Raw genomic sequence first — 17016 nt, 5'->3', positions numbered from 1 at the left:
TCTTTGGTGAAGTACTCCTTCTGTTCATTTATTTTGTTCCTGAGCTCATTGAACTATCTTTCTGAGTTTTCTTGTAACTCATTGAGTTACTATATGACAGCTATTTTGAATTCTCTGCCAGTTAGATCACAATCTTCTGTGACTTCAAGTTTGGTTTCTGGAAAGTTGTCATGTTCTTTCTGTACCACTGTGTTACGGAAGTTCTTCATAGTGCTTGGTGAGTTGTTCCTCTGCCAGTGCATTTGTGGTAGCAAACACCTTTCTTACTTGGGTTAAGGTTTTGGTTACTTTGATTCTGAGCTGCTTCTTGTTGTATTTGAGAGCCTGCACTTTCCACTCTCCACTGCCTCTGCCAGAGGCATCATCAGTGCCCTCCTTGTGCTGCTTGTTCCTCTAAGGTTTCTGGTGCCTTGCTGTTTACAATGTTGCTGCAGTCATGGGTATTCCCACCAGGGTCACCAGGCTGTGAGCACGTCTGCTGCTTCCAGGGTCACCTGGGTCTCGTGTTCCTCCACTGGCTCTCCATGGGCTTGGGTGCTGCTGCCATGCACACCACCTGTGCTGCTGCTCCCAGGTTTTCTGGGCGTGTTAGAAGCACTGCTGCTGGGGGTGCTGGGTTCACGGATGTTGGTACTGCTGCCAGGGGCCTGGAGTCTTGTATGCAGCCCCTGCTGTTGGTAGGGTAAGTGTTGGGGGTGCCACCACTGGGGGCTGGGTCATGGTACTGCCGTGGCTCTCAAGGCCTCAGATAGGGTGTTGGAGTTGCCACTACCAGGGAAGGGGGAGGGGCTGCTCCCTTAGTTCCACTGCTTCGGGGAGGTCCAGTCCACCCACCTTTAGATGTATAGATTTCTGGATCTCTCAGGCATTCTTGTGTGCTATGCAGGGAATCTTTTGTTGGTCAATGGATGTCCTACTAGTTGTAACTTAGAGAGGAGAGAGAAATGGAACAACTCACTCTGCCATGATGCTGACATCTATCTTCCAGAATTTTTAAGATTTCTGATCTTTTGTCTCTGTCATCTAGAGTCATTATTGAGAAGTTTAAGGCCATTTTCATTTCTCTGTGTCTTATATCTATGTGATCTTTTATTCTCTCTTCTGAAGACTTAAAGGATTTTCATGTTATCCTCAATAGTCAGTAATTATATAATGCTGTTTTTGGAATGGGACTTTTGAAATTAATGTCCTTGGAATGGGTCACTTGGTGAGTCCTTTCAAGCTACAGACTTGTGTCCTTGAGCTCCACTAATTTTCTTGAATTATTTCTTAGATTCTCACTCTTTCATTTTGTCTTTTTTCTCTTCCTGGCGCTCAGAACTATCAGATGTTCCATAACCAGGACTCTTTCTGATTTTCTTATCTTTTGTATTTTTCATTTTCCCCCATTCCCCTGCTCTCTTTTTTCCTATGTTTTGGGAAGACTTTATTTTCCAACTCTTCTATTTAATTTTTTAAAAATTTAATGCACAGATTTTTAATTTCCAAGACCTCTTTCCTCTTCTTGGATTATCTGTTTTCATTCTTTTTTTCATGATATACTTTCTCTTATTTCTCTGAGGCTGTTCTTTGTTTGTCTGTAAATTTTTATCTCTTCTCTGTTTTGTGTTCCTCCTTTTCCCTCCTCACCCTTTGAATTTTTTAGTTTTTCTTTCATATTGTTTGCTTGTTTTGCTCTCTCTCTTCCATGTTGTTGTCTTCCAGAAATATCTGGCGGCCGGCCCTGTGGTGTAGCAGTTAAGTGCACGTGCTCCACTGCTGGCGGCCCGTGTTTGGATCCTGGGCGCACACTGATGCACCGCTTGTCAGGCCATGCTGTGGCAGCATCCCATATAAAGTGGAGGAAGATGGGCACAGATGTTAGCCCAGGGCCAGTCTTCCTCAGCAAAAAGAGGAGGATTGGCATGGATGTTAGCTCAGGGCTGATCCCCCTCACAAAAAAAAAAAAAAAAAAGAAAGAAATACCTGATAAATATCGAGCATTAATTTATATTTTAAGGGTGGAATTCTAAGCAGTTGGTTGAAAGTTTGTCTGTAGGCACTTCTTCTATGAGGTCTTTCATGATTCTTCTAACCTATGTGCTTTGAGCCTTCTAATCCCTAAAGCACTCCGAATCTCTCTTATGGCATTCACATTCTGCTTTATGTCAGTTACCTCTAAACTATTCTTGTAAATGTAAACTCTTCTATGAGATATGGATTTATTTCTCTGGTATAAGTCAGCCTGGATAACCCTAGAACATTTTGTGTTTCTTCTATTTCATTGTCAGTGCTGTTTATCACTGTCAAATCTTTTTTTTTTTTAATTTTTATTTATTTTATGTTTTTCCCCCAAAGCCCCAGTAGATAGTTGTATGTCATAGTTGCACAGCCTTCTAGTTGCTGTATGTGGGACGCGGCCTCATCGTGGCCGGAGAAGCGGTGCATCAGTGCGTGCCCAGGATCCGAACCAGGGCCGCCAGCAGCGGAGCGCGCGCGCACTTAACCGATAAGCCACGGGGCCGGCCCTATCACTGTCAAATCTTGTTAATCTGAAATGTGGTTGAAATTCCTCGATTATCCTTGCATAATACGGTAAAAACAACCATAGAGTAGTTTGGCGAATTTACTAAATAAATTATAGATATTTTCTTTTTGCATTTGCATGGATTTGTGGGCAGAGTAACTATCCTCCAATGTGTTGGGTCTGCTGGTAATCATGGAACAGCAAATGATACACCAAGAAGCCACAAAAGAGGGCTTGCTAAAAACTGGAGTGATTTTTATGCATCTGTTGTATCAAAGATTGACGTACAATAAATGTCTCTCAACTTGAACAAAAATATGATCAGAAAAAGAATTTTTCTTTTAAGGATGGTAAAGAGTTTCTAAGCAATATAGTCCTTACTTTTTGTGTGTGTGAGGAGGTCAGCCCTGTGCTAACATCTGCCAATCCTCCTCTTTTTTTGATGAGGAAGACTGGCCCTGGGCCGACATCCGTGCCCATCCTCCTCCACTTTATATGGGACGCTGCTACAGCATGGCTTGCCAAGCAGTGCGTCCCTGCGTGCCCGGGATCCAAACTGGCAAACCCCGGGCCGCCACAGCGGAGCCCGCCCACTCAACCCCTTGTGCCACCGGGCCAGGCCCTATAGTGCTTTCTATCAACAGTTGTGATTAAAGAAAAAATGTTTCAAAGTGAATACGTTTTTCTCAACTTCCTTTGCAATAGTCATTGTTCACCTGGCTATTAAGCATATTTTTTTTTTAAAAAGATAAGAATTATTTTAGTGCTAATAGATTAAATATTTTATTTTTATGTTATGGACTAGAAAGAACATTTACCTTGAAACAATGCTTATATAATTGTATATCATGAAACAATGGCTAGTATGAAAATTAATCATGTTTTTAAAAAATTGAATTAATTGACATAAAAGAGTTGATAGAAAGCTTACTAAGATTTTCTGAAAGACGAAAAAAAATGAAAGCTTAATTTATGTTGATGGTGAGCAATTCAAGATTTGCTTGCAAATCTTGCAGCCGAAATTAAAATTGACTCTGATGGTTTTCCTGAATCTTAAGCACAACAAAGAAAGTTTGTTTGCTTAATTAATTCCCTGAAAACTGTGGTGAGTGTGTGCGTTTATGAGTTTGTGTGTGCTTGGCCAGGTGAGGTGGTAGAAGGGGAGAAAGCAGAGAGCTTGATCTCAGAGAAGCTTTACCTTACTTTGCCTGATAACTCAAAATGGGGAAATGATGACCAAAAAAGTAGATAAGCCCTTAAGACATTGCCGCGTGTATCCAAGTGATGGTGAAGGAAGATATAGCTGTTTTTAAAAATTGGCTGCAATTTCTTTGACACGCCTTCCATCAAGAGATGGAGTATATATCTCCTCCCTTTGAATCTCAGCTGGCTTGTGACTCACTTAATAACCAATAGATGCAGCAGAAGTGATGCTGTGTGACTTCTGAGGCTATGTCAGAAAGGTGATGTCGATTCAGCTTTTGAAACCCTGAGCCGACATGCAAGTTCCCATGCTGCCATGTGAGAAAATCCAGGTCACACAAGAGGCCGTGTGGAGGTGCTCAGCCCCAGCTAAGCTCTCAGCTGACACGCAGCATTACCTGCCAGACATATCAGTGAATATACCTCCAGATGATTCCAGCACATCTTTCCCTCCTCTGCCATAGAGTCAATCCCAGCTGTTGAGTCTTCCAATCTGAGGCCTCAAATATTGTGGAACAGAGGCGAGTCACGTTTACTGTGCCCTGTTGAAATTCCTGATCCACAGAATTCATGAGCATAATAAAAGTTGTTTTAGATGCTAAGTTTTGGCATAATCGGCTGCACGGCAGTAGTAACTAAAATAGAAGGGCTCAAAGGGAGTAGATTTATCAGGTTTCAGGGGAACAAAGCTAGGTTGGGAGATGATTATGCCGAGCAGAAGCAAATTTCTAAACACGTGGGTAGGTTACGAGTAAGCCTTCCTGTGACAGTCCTTAATTGTTCTGCTACTTCCCTGGGCATTGTCTTTCTTGTATATTACTCTAACAGACAACCACAAGAATGCGAGAGAATTAAAATACTAATGTTCTCTTGTTCTGCACAGTCTGTCACGAGTTCCTCCAGCTTTCATGGAATATTGCTGCGTGACATAGTTCCGCTATCCTAGCCCTCTTGGTGACATCTGAAACACAGTGTTTCTAATACTGAGGAAGTTATGTTAAGAAGATTAGTAAATGGATGGGCCGGCCCCGTGGCTTGGCGGTTAAGTGCGCGCGCTCCGCTGCTGGCGGCCCAGGTTCGGATCCCGGGCGCGCACCGACGCACCGCTTCTCTGGCCATGCTGAGGCCGCGTCCCACATACAGCAACTAGAAGGATGTGCAGCTATGATGTACAACTATCTACTGGGGCTTTGGGGGAAAAAAAAAAATAAAATTATAAAAAAAAAAAAGAAGATTAGTAAATGGAACCATATCGAAACATTAGTAGGGTTAACTTCACACAGATCTTGTGTGACTCCAAGCTGTACAATTCATTTATCTAATTTGCAAGTAATACCACTTAACTTCTTTTGTAGGTGGGTATTTAAGCCCCTTGGCACACTCAGTTTGTGCTCAGTCACTCAGCATTTCCTGAAAAGCCCAGCAAGCAGCAAATCTTGTAAGTCAAAATTTTCTTGCAAGTTCACTCCAGTTGAACGATTATCTCTCTTCACTGTTGCTCCTGATTCTGCTGTCTTTGTTTTTTGGCCATGAACATTTTTATCTCTTGCTTCCATTGAAGATACAGACTGAGCAGTAGCCAACAACTGAGTGAATTTTTTTCTCTACGTGCCTCTTTCTGGGGCTGCAGAGCTACGGGTACACAAACTCTTTTGATGTTGTTGAAAGAGGGGAAACCTGATCTTTTTGCAGATGGCTGCCAACTTGTTTACCTCTTCACTCTATTGCCTTTCCTCTCTTGGCCAGAGAGCTGCTTTCTGTTTCCATTGGGTTCTTCAGGAATCCCAGTTTTCCAGGACTCTCTCCCATTACATGTATGTATCATATGAGGGTCAATAAGAATCAGGCTGGGCCAACATTTAGTCATAACTTAGATGTGTTAACATTTAACTTTCTTTTTTTCTCTATAACTGAATCTACCTTGTTCATGAATCCTTGCTTCCTCTAATAGTAGAAAACACTTGTAACAGGATCTATAAATGGAAGTTTAGGCTGAGATCCTAAAATGACAAATGCCAGATGGCAGAATGGATTGTGAGAGGGGCCGGCCCAGTGGCGTAGTAGTTTGGTTTGTGCACTCTGCTTCGGTGGCCCGGGCTTCACCAGTTCGGATCCCAGGTGCGAAACTGCTCACCGTTCATCAAGCCGTGCTGAGGTGGCATCCCACATAGAGCAACTACAAGGATGTACAACTACGACAATACAACTATCTACTGGGGCTTTGGGGAGAAAAAAGGAACAAAGGAGGAAGATTGGCAACAGATGTTAGCTCAGGGCCAATCTTCCTCAAAAAATAAATAAGTAAATAAAGCGTTAATATTAAAAAAAAGTTTTTTAAAAAAAGAATGAATTGTGAGATTATTTAGTAGGATTTATAAAATTTCAAGGGAAATTACTAAACCTTTGTCATATCGAAGTTCTTTTTTTTGAAACAAAAGTTCTCACATAGTTATTACTGAACCAACCTACTAGTTCAGAAGCATAGAAACAAAGAGTAAAATCAATTCCTGAATAAAACACATCCAACTGTCCAGACGGTGATGTTTTCAGAGTGATACGGTAAGATACAAGTGATCTTGATACAGCATAAATATGTGTGCCAGCTCATCTGTGATAAATTATAGACTCAGCTTGGCTCTTCTCCAATGTCTCCGCTTGGAGTTGTACCTGATTTGATTACCAGTTTTCGTTCAAATCCATCGAGAAATGGGACGATTCTGCTTTTGTTTCCAGGAATCACTTGATCCTAAAAGACTTGTGAGAAGACATGGCGAGGAACAGAGGCAACTGCACACATCGTGATCGCGGAGAAAGAAAGATCATATCGAAGTTCTAAAGGACAGAATTGGAAATGAGAAGAGAAGATTGGTTAGAAGATGTCTTTGAAGAGAGCTCTGTTGTGAGCTCTCTCTGTCTCCTTTCCCCTCATGTCAAGCCTGGTGAAAAGAGATCCTCAGAAATCTTGATACATGACTCATGCAGTTGCAGGACGGAGGGTGGCAGTGTGGACTGGTGTCTGACTTTCCACTGAAAAATATGAAAGGCAGGAATGTGGACTATCCAGTTGATCCAAGGAGGGAGCAAATGATGTGTGCGTGTTTCCTCCATCAGATGTGGTCGTTGGGAGAAAGAACAGGCCTGGGGCTCTGTTAAATCTTGTCCAAGCCTGGACTGAGTGATGAGAGAATGGACTGTGGAATGTTGAGGTGGATCACCCAGGCAGAGGAAAATGCATCCATGAGGACTAGAAATAAAGTCAAGTGTTCCCAGTGAGAACCTCTGAAGGGACCCACAAAAGGGACCATAAGTGAAAGAGCCAGCTTTAAACATCTGTCAGACCAGAGGACAAGGACAGTTTTATGACAGTCCCCATCAAATTATCACTTTCCTATTCCCCTCCCTGCTCCCCTTTCCCTTCTCTCCTCCTCCTGCTTTGACCTTGAGGAGTCAGAAAACACAGCTAGCAAGATAGTGAGATAGGAGCGAAGGGGTAGAAGCCTAGGATGGGGAAACAGGGTCAGGTTTCATTCGTTGGTTGACTCACCTACAAGCACCCCAGTTGAAAGAGGGAAGAAGTTTAACTGTTAAATCAAATTCAATGTTTTGGTAATTACTTGAGATTGCAACAATTTCATTTTCCTGAATCCAGACTTTGCAACTCGATGTGACCATTTGGGCTTTTTATTATCTGAGAGTGACCAGAAAAGTCCAGGACTGCCTGAATTTCATCCAAGGTGAAAGGAGGAGGAAACCAAGGAGCAGACCCTTCACTCGCATTTGAACTTCCCTCCTTCCCCCAACCTAGGGAGGTCTTTTATCCTCCTTGTGGGGGTAAAAACTGCCCTTGCTTTCAATATGGCACTGTTGCTACGGCTAATATAAAATTCTATGCTTAGTCCTTTGTGCTTTAGCTGAGATCATGTAGGTGAAATCCTGTTGCAATCCAAAACAAAATGATCACTGTACTTTCTCAAGCACTTGCAACTCAGTCCCTTTGCTTTTGCTTTCAAACTGTTGTGTCTTCTGTGAGCTGATGAAGCAACTTTGTTGGCATCTTTGTTCTAGGCTAGGTAGGTGGGAAGCCTCAGGGAAACTAGGAATTACTAGGTGGTATGAGACCAAAACTGCATCAGTTTAATACTTTAAAAATATTAGGCAGGCCTGTGGCACATATTTCCACTGGTCTCCATTTGGTTTATAATCTACCAAGGAAGAGGGTGCCATTTGTAAAGTTGTGTCTGAGTTATACAAGCAGGTGTAGAAATATCCGTTGACTCTATTTCAGCAGTTGTGGTGACTAGAGAGGAATTATTGCTTCCTTCACTTTGTGAACTTGTGAGATCTCAGTTGGTGGAACCAAATAAAATAAAATAAAACTAAGTAAAATCAAAGCCAAATGGCATTACAGGAGACGCTAAAGGAAGACCTTTATTATCAATCAATATGGCAATTCTAAATGCTTGTCTGAACTTGGAACATTGTATGCAAGAGTCATCATTCTCTCAATTATGGTGCCAGGAGCTCTTTTTCTATTCAGTTCCGCGGATTCTACTCTTGTTAAAATATGAGTGAAGTTTCCGTGCATATAGAGCAATGTCCCAAGAAAATCTATAGCTCCTCCATGAACATGGAATAAAATGGTTCAATCAGCATTCCGGAACCAACTGCATGTACCATTAGACACGTAATAGTATTTACTACTATTGTTGAACATGGAGTGACTTTTTTTGTGAGCAAAAATAGCCCTGAGCTAACATCTGTTGCCAATCCTCCTCTTTTTGCTGAGGAAGATTGGCCCTGGGTTAACATCCGTGCCCATCTTCCTCCTCTTTATATGGGACACCGCCACAGCATAGCTTGTCAAGCGTTGCATCAGTCCTTGCCCGGGATCTGAACCCTTGAACCCCAGGCTGCCCAAGCAGAGCGCTCGAACTTCACCACTATGCCACCGGGCTGGCCCCTGGAGTGACATTTTAATGATATGAAACTGGGAAAGTCTTATTGGCCACATACCTTGAAAGATCTTTGATAATTTGCACTATTCTTTCAGACTATTTACTTTGACAACAGTTACCTATCCATTAATTCCATAATCTCAAATTGGTATAAATATAGATGTTGTAGGGACAATTTTGTGTTTTGATGAAAAACTATGTGCTATCTAGGGGACACACTTCTGTGTTATCTGATTCTCATTCTTTTTTTTTTTTTTAAGTTTATTATTTTTTTTGTGAGGAAGATCAGCCCTGAGCTAACATCTATGCCAATCCTCCTCCTTTTTTTTTTTTTTTTTGCTGAGGAAGACTGGCCCTGAACTAACATCAGTGCAGATCTTCCTCCACTTTATGTGGGACGCCACCACAGCATGGCCTGACAAGTGGTGCACTGGTGCGCACCTGGGATCCGAACCCAGGCCACCAGGAGCAGAGCACGTGCACTTAACTGCTACGCCAAGGGCCAATCCTGATTCTCATTCTATGGGAGCTTTCTACAATTCTGTAAACAGTATTTAACTGATAGCAATATAAAACAATTCTTGGCTATAGAAATTCAAATTCTGTCCTGTCTAGTAGAAGTTCATTTGACTGCCCTCTCCCACTGTAGAAGCTAGTTTTGCCTCCATTTGCACATTCATTTCAACATTTCTTTTTTTTTTTTAATAATTTTATTTATTTATTTTTTACCCCAAAGCCCCAGTAGATAGTTGTATGTCACAGCTGCACATCCTTCTAGTTGCTGTATGTGGGACGTGGCCTCAGCATGGCCGGAGAAGCAGTACTTCGGTGTGCACCTGGGATCCCAACCCGGGCCACCAGCAGCGGAGTGCGTGCACTTAACCGCTAAGCCACGGGGCCGGCCCTCAACATTTCTTTACTCCATGTAAATTTGTCTTTTTTTGACTTCTCCTTTGAGTTGGTTGTTAACACCTCCTCAGTTTTCTCACTGAGTTAAGTAAAATCTTTAATGCAATTCATTTTTATATCTGTATGAGTCATGATTTTACCTTTTTTTGAAAATTATCTTTTAACAGTGTATTGTCAAAATATTAGTGTCTGGCAATCCATGTGTTGCTAACCAGACATGAAGTTGTGATTATTGTAGCAGAGGTCTGATATGGAACTATGAGTTTTTAACCAGAATTTCTTGGTCATTTGCTTTGGAAAATCAGTGGTTTTGGTGATTATGCTGTGTAGCCTGTTATTTGTGGGCAACAGATAAAAAGGCAAGGAATGTGCAGGTCTGAGGCAAGACCTATGACTGCAAAACTACTATGGGATCCTTCAGCAAGTCCCTCTGCTCACTCTCCCATTATGAACCAAGGGACAACAGGAGCACAAAAGAACCAAAATATCGACGTCAAATTATAATATGCAAGGCCACCTGTACCTCCCTGTGCTCCAGGGCAGCCAGAATGAGTTCCTTTCTGATGACACTAGCTGAGATCAACTCTGTTAGAGGCTTAGGAAAATGTAAAGGCTAGTTCTATATTTAACTACAAGACTTCTGATGTTTTTTGATGGCAAATTAAAAAGAATCAGAGTGGTTCCTTGGCATGAAAATCTTCTCTAAACACACAATATTAGTATAGCAGCAAGTCATGAAAAAGCTCTGCCATAGGTTGACATCCTTGACCTTGTCAACAGTGATGGGAACTTGTGTGGAAACCAACTTTGCCCTCTTTGAAGTCTGAAGTTTTGAGTAGACGCTAGCTGCCTTGCTAGGGCCCTGACACTTATTAGTTCTGATCTCTACCCTTTAAGATTCTCTTACCAATTTGGCTGCTGTACAAGTGCTGCCAGGGGCATGAACTACCATTTCTCACAAATATAGTAGAGTACTTGACTTAACAGTATCTGACACAGAAGAAAACGATGCCAACCAAAGTGAAGCACAGTCACTTGTTGAAGTATAAATGTACTCTAAGGCTCCGCATCCACCTGGCCTCACTGAATCATTCTGCTTCAGCCAGACTCAAACTTTTGATACTTGGTCAGTCCCCAGAAAGAAAGGGAGAAAGTGCTGTGTGTGATCACCTTGAAGTCTAATTAGAGCAAAGGTGTCATATGGGCCTGGCACATTTCTCTGGACACTTTCTTGGTGATGGGAACAGAGTTACCCCATCTTATGTCAATGATAGTTGTTTAAATAGTGGTTCACAGTTGCCTCATCTGAAACACATTCACATTTTATTTTTTGATCTAGTAGTTGAAGCCACCTTGTAAGAGCCCCGTGTCTACCTTTTGCTTATTGATCTGAATTTTGCTAAATTGATTTCTAAATTTATGTAATTGGAATCATGGCTAAAGCTCCAACTTGGGGTATAGCTTTGTTCACTAGAGCATGAGAAGTGCAGGGTATTTCTTTTAAATCGGGACTGTAAGTCTACAGTAAAATGACCTGTAGCAAATGTATGGCATCATTCAAGTCTGTAAGACTGCAAGGTTCCCTCTTAGGACGTCATAGTTCATTTATGCTTTCTAAATATCTTTTTCAAATGCCTATAAAAATGTGATTTCAGTGCTTTTTCTATTTCTCAGAACTTGGAGATTAGGGTGAGCTCATTAAAATTTCATGTGGATTATTGCCTCTACTGAGGCTTTATATCAATGTCCCTGAGTTTTAAAAATGGAAGGGGGTGCCATCCCACTCTAATCCCTGTGTATCTATAGAGATTAAAAAGATTTTTGTTTTCTCGAAACTCACAGACGTTTTCAATTCGAATGCCTATTTTGTATTTAAAAGACAAGTCTAAAAGTCTGCTGTGTTCTTTTTTCTTTGATGGTGAATTCATCCAAGTTATTCATCCAAATGAAATACGTTATTTTCTAAGGTAGTGAATAATTTGTCAGTTCCTTAAGTCATCATTCTAGGGAGACAATAAGGTGCCGTATGCTTCGTAAGTAAGGCAGGCTCAGATGTGAAGCGTGCTGGAACCTCAGGAATATCAGCGGGCAGGAAACAGAAGGAAGCTTGAGTTGAGAGAGAAATGGAAGTGTGCAGGTGGGAAGCCTTGCAGCACAATGCCCTGGGCCTAAATGTGGAGCAATATGGGCTTGTCCAGCAATCAGTAAATTGAGGTACGTGCATGTGTAAGAGAATGCTTCTGTGGGCTCCAGTGTGTGCTCCCGTTAGTAGGAAAGTCTAGGAGCAGGGAACTATGGTGTATGCCAGTCCGGTGATTTCTGGCAGGACCTCTGCAAGGGCATAGGAACAGGATCCAGAATCTAGGGTTAGATTAGGCAGGAACTAGGTAGGGAATCAGGATGTGAAATATTTTAGAAAAAGCATGTGATTTGAAGCCAGACTGAAATGGTTATCTGGGCATTTCCCCTTCCTAGCTGTGTAATTTCAGCAAGTTACTTAACCTCTCTGAGTCTCAGTTTCCATAACTGTAAAGTAGAATAATAATCACCACTTGATAGGTTGTTGTAAGGATTGAAAATACTGTATGTAAATACCCAGCACAGTAGTAGGCCCATAATATGGTATCTATTCTTAATTGGTTAAGACATCAAATCTAGTAAAAAACGAGAGTCCCAAACAGGTGAGCCAAGGCAGATGCTTGGTCTTCAGGACTGAGACGTCTTGGTCAGGGAGAGGTCAGGTAGGAAATGCTGTGACCTGGCTACATGGAATTCTGAGGCTCATCCTTAGCAAACTGTACACCTTGTCTACAGGTTGGAGGGCCTGGGGTTGCTGATAAGGAATGGATCAGAACGGGTCTAGGACTGAGGCCAGCCCCTATACGGGTCAGAGGACAAAAAGGGCAACAAGAGAGGGCAGAAAATGTCAGTGTTTTTTTTTTTTTTTTGGTGTGGAAGATCAGCCCTGAGCTAACATCCATACCAATCCTCCTCTTTTAGCAGAGGAAGACTGGCCCTGGGCCATCATCTGTGCCTGTCTTCCTCCACTATTATATGGGACGCTGCCACAGCATGGCGTGACAAGGGGTGCCTCAGTGCGTGCCCGGGGACCGAACCTGGGCCGCCAACGGCGGAGTGCGCGCACTTAACTGCTACGCCATGGGGCCGGCCCCAAAATGTCAGTGCTTTTTATTGGTGAGACTTACCTGTGGCCTAGTGGAGTGATCTTTGGTCTCTTCTCTAAAGAGAAGGGTCTGAGAGGATATTGAGTTCTCAAATGTGTGTGTGTGTGTTGCAATTTTACTGTTGCAGGAAGAGAGGACATTAACAATAATGATTGTTATTCATAGAATCCTTTCACTACCTGTATTATTTTATGCTATCCTTGCAACAAGTGTGAATATTACCATTTCCACTTAATACCTAAGGAAAACAAGGTATAGTATAATCAAGTGAATTGTCCATGTCATGGTTGAGACTAGAATCTAGGTAGCATTTCTTCTAGACCAGAGTTTTTCCCACTGTATAGATTTAAAAATAAACTGTATGGAAGGGATTTTTAGTGCTGGTAATACGACATATTTTCCTCTGTGACTTGTGGGATTTTTTTAAGCCATATAATAATGACAATATGTGGGTAACTTTTTATTGTACCCCTATATGGATTACTTATGGAGTAAATTTTATGGGATATTTTACGGCAAAGTTTAAATTCTTAGTCCCAGGGAAATCTTGCCTGACAGCGCACTTTTTGAGGTAGCCAGCAGCTCAGTAAAGAGAACAGGATGGTTCTGGATTTGTCTGTAGCCAGCTGTGTGGCTTTCGGCAAGTCTCCTAGACTTAAAAATCTGGAGACTGTGATTCTAGCCTAGTGTCCTAAGTGACCTTTGAAAGCTTCTTTCAGCTCTAAGTAATAATGATACTGTGCTGCAAGAACTTTGTTTTCCAGACAGTATCATTTGTAGGTATAATCACTCTCCTTTGATAGAAGAGGACCCTGAGGCTCAAAGAGATGAAGAGACTTGCCAAGGCTACACCAGCCATAAATGGAAGAGTAGTTTTCAATGCAGGATTGGGGTCCTCAAAGCCCTTGCTTGTTCCATTGTCCCCAGATCACCAGTTTGTCTCTCTGCTCTTTCTTGGTGAGAGATTAGAGAACTGTTAGGGTATTGGCCTCCAGAGTGATGGGCCAGCCCCGTGGCTTAGCAGTTAAGTGCGCGGGCTCCTCTACTGGCGGCCCAGTTCGGATCCCTGGCACGCACCTACGCACCGCTTCTCCGGCCATGCTGAGGCCGCGTCCCACATACAGCAACTAGAAGGATGTGCAACTATGACATACAATTATCTACTGGGGCTTTGGGGGAAAAAATGGAGGAGGATTGGCAATAGATGTTAGCTCAGGGCTGGTCTTCCTCACAAATAAAAAAAAAAAAACAAACCAAAGCAGAGTGAGGGGCACCCTCCTTAGGCACATGCAAGATATTTCACTGGGGGACAGAAAAGAATGTCTCCACTTTGATTTATATTTATCTCATACTTTAAAAATTTTTATTTGGGGGACATATTTTATAATATACACAAGTAGTGTAATAGTATGTGTATATGATTTATGAATAAATAAATTTACATACATCATATATAGAGATTTGTGGAGTATACCCTAAGCTTGTTTTTCCCTAAAAGGAAAAAGTTTGGAGAGCCCAGATTTTCAATTTAATTTTAATTTTTCATTAAAAAATGATTGTGAAAGTAAATAAGCCATAAAAAATATTGTATCATAGAAATATAGTTGTAAATGATTTTATTTGGATTATTTGATCTTTTAGACTATTTATACCTTTAGATTATCTGGGGCCACTGTTCTCCTGCATCAAAGCAGATACTAGAATGTTGACTCAAGAAGAGATGTCTGCTTCATCTGGGTTTGACTTTTATAACTTTGCTTTTTCTGGTATTCTGGTAGTAATAATAGTTACTGTTTGTATATTTGTATGCCAGGTGCCAAGATAAGCATGTTAAATTTGCATGTCATTTAATCCTCACAATGGCCCTTCAAGGCAGGCTTTTAATAGCTCCATTTTATAGACAAGGGAATTGAAATTTAGTAAAATGCTGAGACTTTCCCAAGATTATCTGGTTAGAATTTGGACTTTGATCTTTCTGACTCTTAAATTCACTACTTTCTTGTTTGGTAATCTGTGTTAAACATGTCACAGATGTATTTGCTAAAATATTAATTTCATAAAAAGAGTTTTTCTTTCTCTTCTTTAGATCCATTAAAATGGATGCCACAATATACATTTCATCTAAACCTCATGACAAAACTTCTCAAGTGCTCGTATAAGAGATCGTTCCACAAAATTATATAATTTATGCCTTTTTTCCTCCTTCTCTTCAGAGGTAAAATTAAACTCTGATAGGATTCCCTAATTAGCATATTTTATGAACAATTATATCACTCTCAAGTCTTTAAAATTATTAACTGTTAAACTATGATAAGTAACTTATCAGAAATAGGTAATTTTGCTATTTGATGTAGGAAAATTTAAGGATATAAATGATTTTGTTGTCTAATTAGGTTCGCTACATAATTCCAATTTGTCCCATTAGTTTCTACTAGAAGTTGAATACGTTGTTTTGTCAACTGAAGGCAAATTGCTTTTTAACGTTAGGTAAAAAATGCAAACAAAGAGGATGCAAAAATAAATCTATTAATTATGTATGAAACAAGATTTACTAATTTAACCTGGCTTTATAAGATACAATTCACTTTTAGTAAACAAGTCCTAGATTTAAATAATATTTTCAATCTAAAACAGATGAAGGGAAATTTTAGAGAACGGCTAATCACACAGGAAGGGAATTTCAGTGAAAAAAAACGATTGAATTTGGCCACTGGGTGTCAATCTTGATCCATATTCACAAGTAGTTAGGGAAAGAGAAATAAATCTTAAATGACTTCAGCTTTTCTTTGTAATTCTCTCTCCAGAGAGTTAGGGGAGGGATTTTATTTGACAACTAACATAATAACACATTTTCTCTTTCAAAGTCTTTGTGATTTCTCTTTCACCACCATGAAGATGTTAATCTTCAGAAAATCTGAAGAGAAAAAAAAAAAAGACTAAAAACAGCAGCAAAAGAAGCAGCTTTAACAAAAATGGACTGACATTTGCACTTTTAAAATCTTGGGTGAAGCTTGACTGGCTGTGTTAAGACATCACTGGGTGACTTCATTTCTGCACAGTACTCTGACTATGTAAAATTTCAAGGTCCCATAGGTCAAATAGTGGCCTGGAAAATACAGCTGTCTTAGTGAAATGGTGCATTTTACTTCATGATTACCTTTTCAAACTAGGAAAAAGGTAAAACTACAAAAGGTGTATAGTGTAGGGAGACATAGCTCCAGGATCCCTTTATCTTTATCTCTTTCTAATGTATCCTTCTAGAATCTAGATAAACTCTATGTATACACAAGCGTTTATATATACACACGTATCTCCTCCCTTTTTGATACGCAAATGGCACAGTATACAAGCCAGTCTTCTTTTTTTTTTTTTTTTGTGAGGAAGATCAGCCCTGAGCTAACATCCATGCTAATCCTCCTCTTTTTGCTGAAGACGGGCTCTGAGCTAACATCTATTTATTTTTTTTTAAAATTTTATTTATTTATTTATTTTCCCCCCAAAGCCCCAGTGGATAGTTGTATGTCATAGCTGCACATCCTTCTAGTTGCTGTATGTGGGACGCGGCCTCAGCATGGCTGTAGAAGCAGTGTGTTGGTGCGCGTCCAGGATCCGAACCCGGGCTGCCAGCAGCAGAGCGCGAGCACTTAACCGATAAGCCACAGGGCTGGCCCCTGAGCTAACATCTATTGCCAATCCTCCTCCTTTTTTTTTCCCCCAAAGCCCCAGTAGATAGTTGTATGTCATAGTTGCACATCCTTCTAGTTGCTGTATGTGGGACGCCGCCTCAGCATGGCCGGACAAGCGGTGCCTCGGTGTGCGCCCGGGATCTGAACCCCTGCCGCCAGTAGCGGAGCGACTGCACTTAACCACTAAGCCACGGGGCTGGCCCCTACACGCCATTCTTAAACTTTTATTTATTTTTTTTTTACGTTTAATAATATATCTTGGAAGTTGCTTCATATCAGTCAGTATAGATCTGCCTCGTTCTGAATTGAGACCATCCTTTCTTGAAGATAATAAATAGTGCTCTGATGTTCTCATCTCTTAGGATTTTAAAAGTGGCACTGAAGGCAGGAATTTGGTCAGACATGCCAATCCAGATTAGAGGAAATGGAACGCAGAGAAGTTGGACATGCTCACCTCTGATGGTCTGCAAGTCTTTGATGCCCTTTCTCCTCCTCCTCCTTCCAAACCCCTCCAACAATCCTGAACATACCTCTGACTTCTGTTTATCTTACGCTCCCTGATAAATCTCCGT

General features: G+C 41.1%; 1 pseudogene; it reads right to left on the bottom strand.

The window, feature by feature from the left end:
• Positions 1-6327: 6327 nt before the first annotated feature.
• Positions 6328-6478, bottom strand: LOC106801537 (large ribosomal subunit protein eL39-like; annotated as a pseudogene).
• Between the last annotated feature and the right edge of the window lie 10538 nt (positions 6479-17016).

The sequence above is a fragment of the Ceratotherium simum genome, chromosome 9 (assembly GCF_057802395.1).
Source record: "Ceratotherium simum simum isolate JZ-2026a chromosome 9, ASM5780239v1, whole genome shotgun sequence".
Lineage (NCBI taxonomy): Eukaryota > Metazoa > Chordata > Mammalia > Perissodactyla > Rhinocerotidae > Ceratotherium > Ceratotherium simum.
This window is presented reverse-complemented; position numbering and strand designations above follow the sequence as displayed.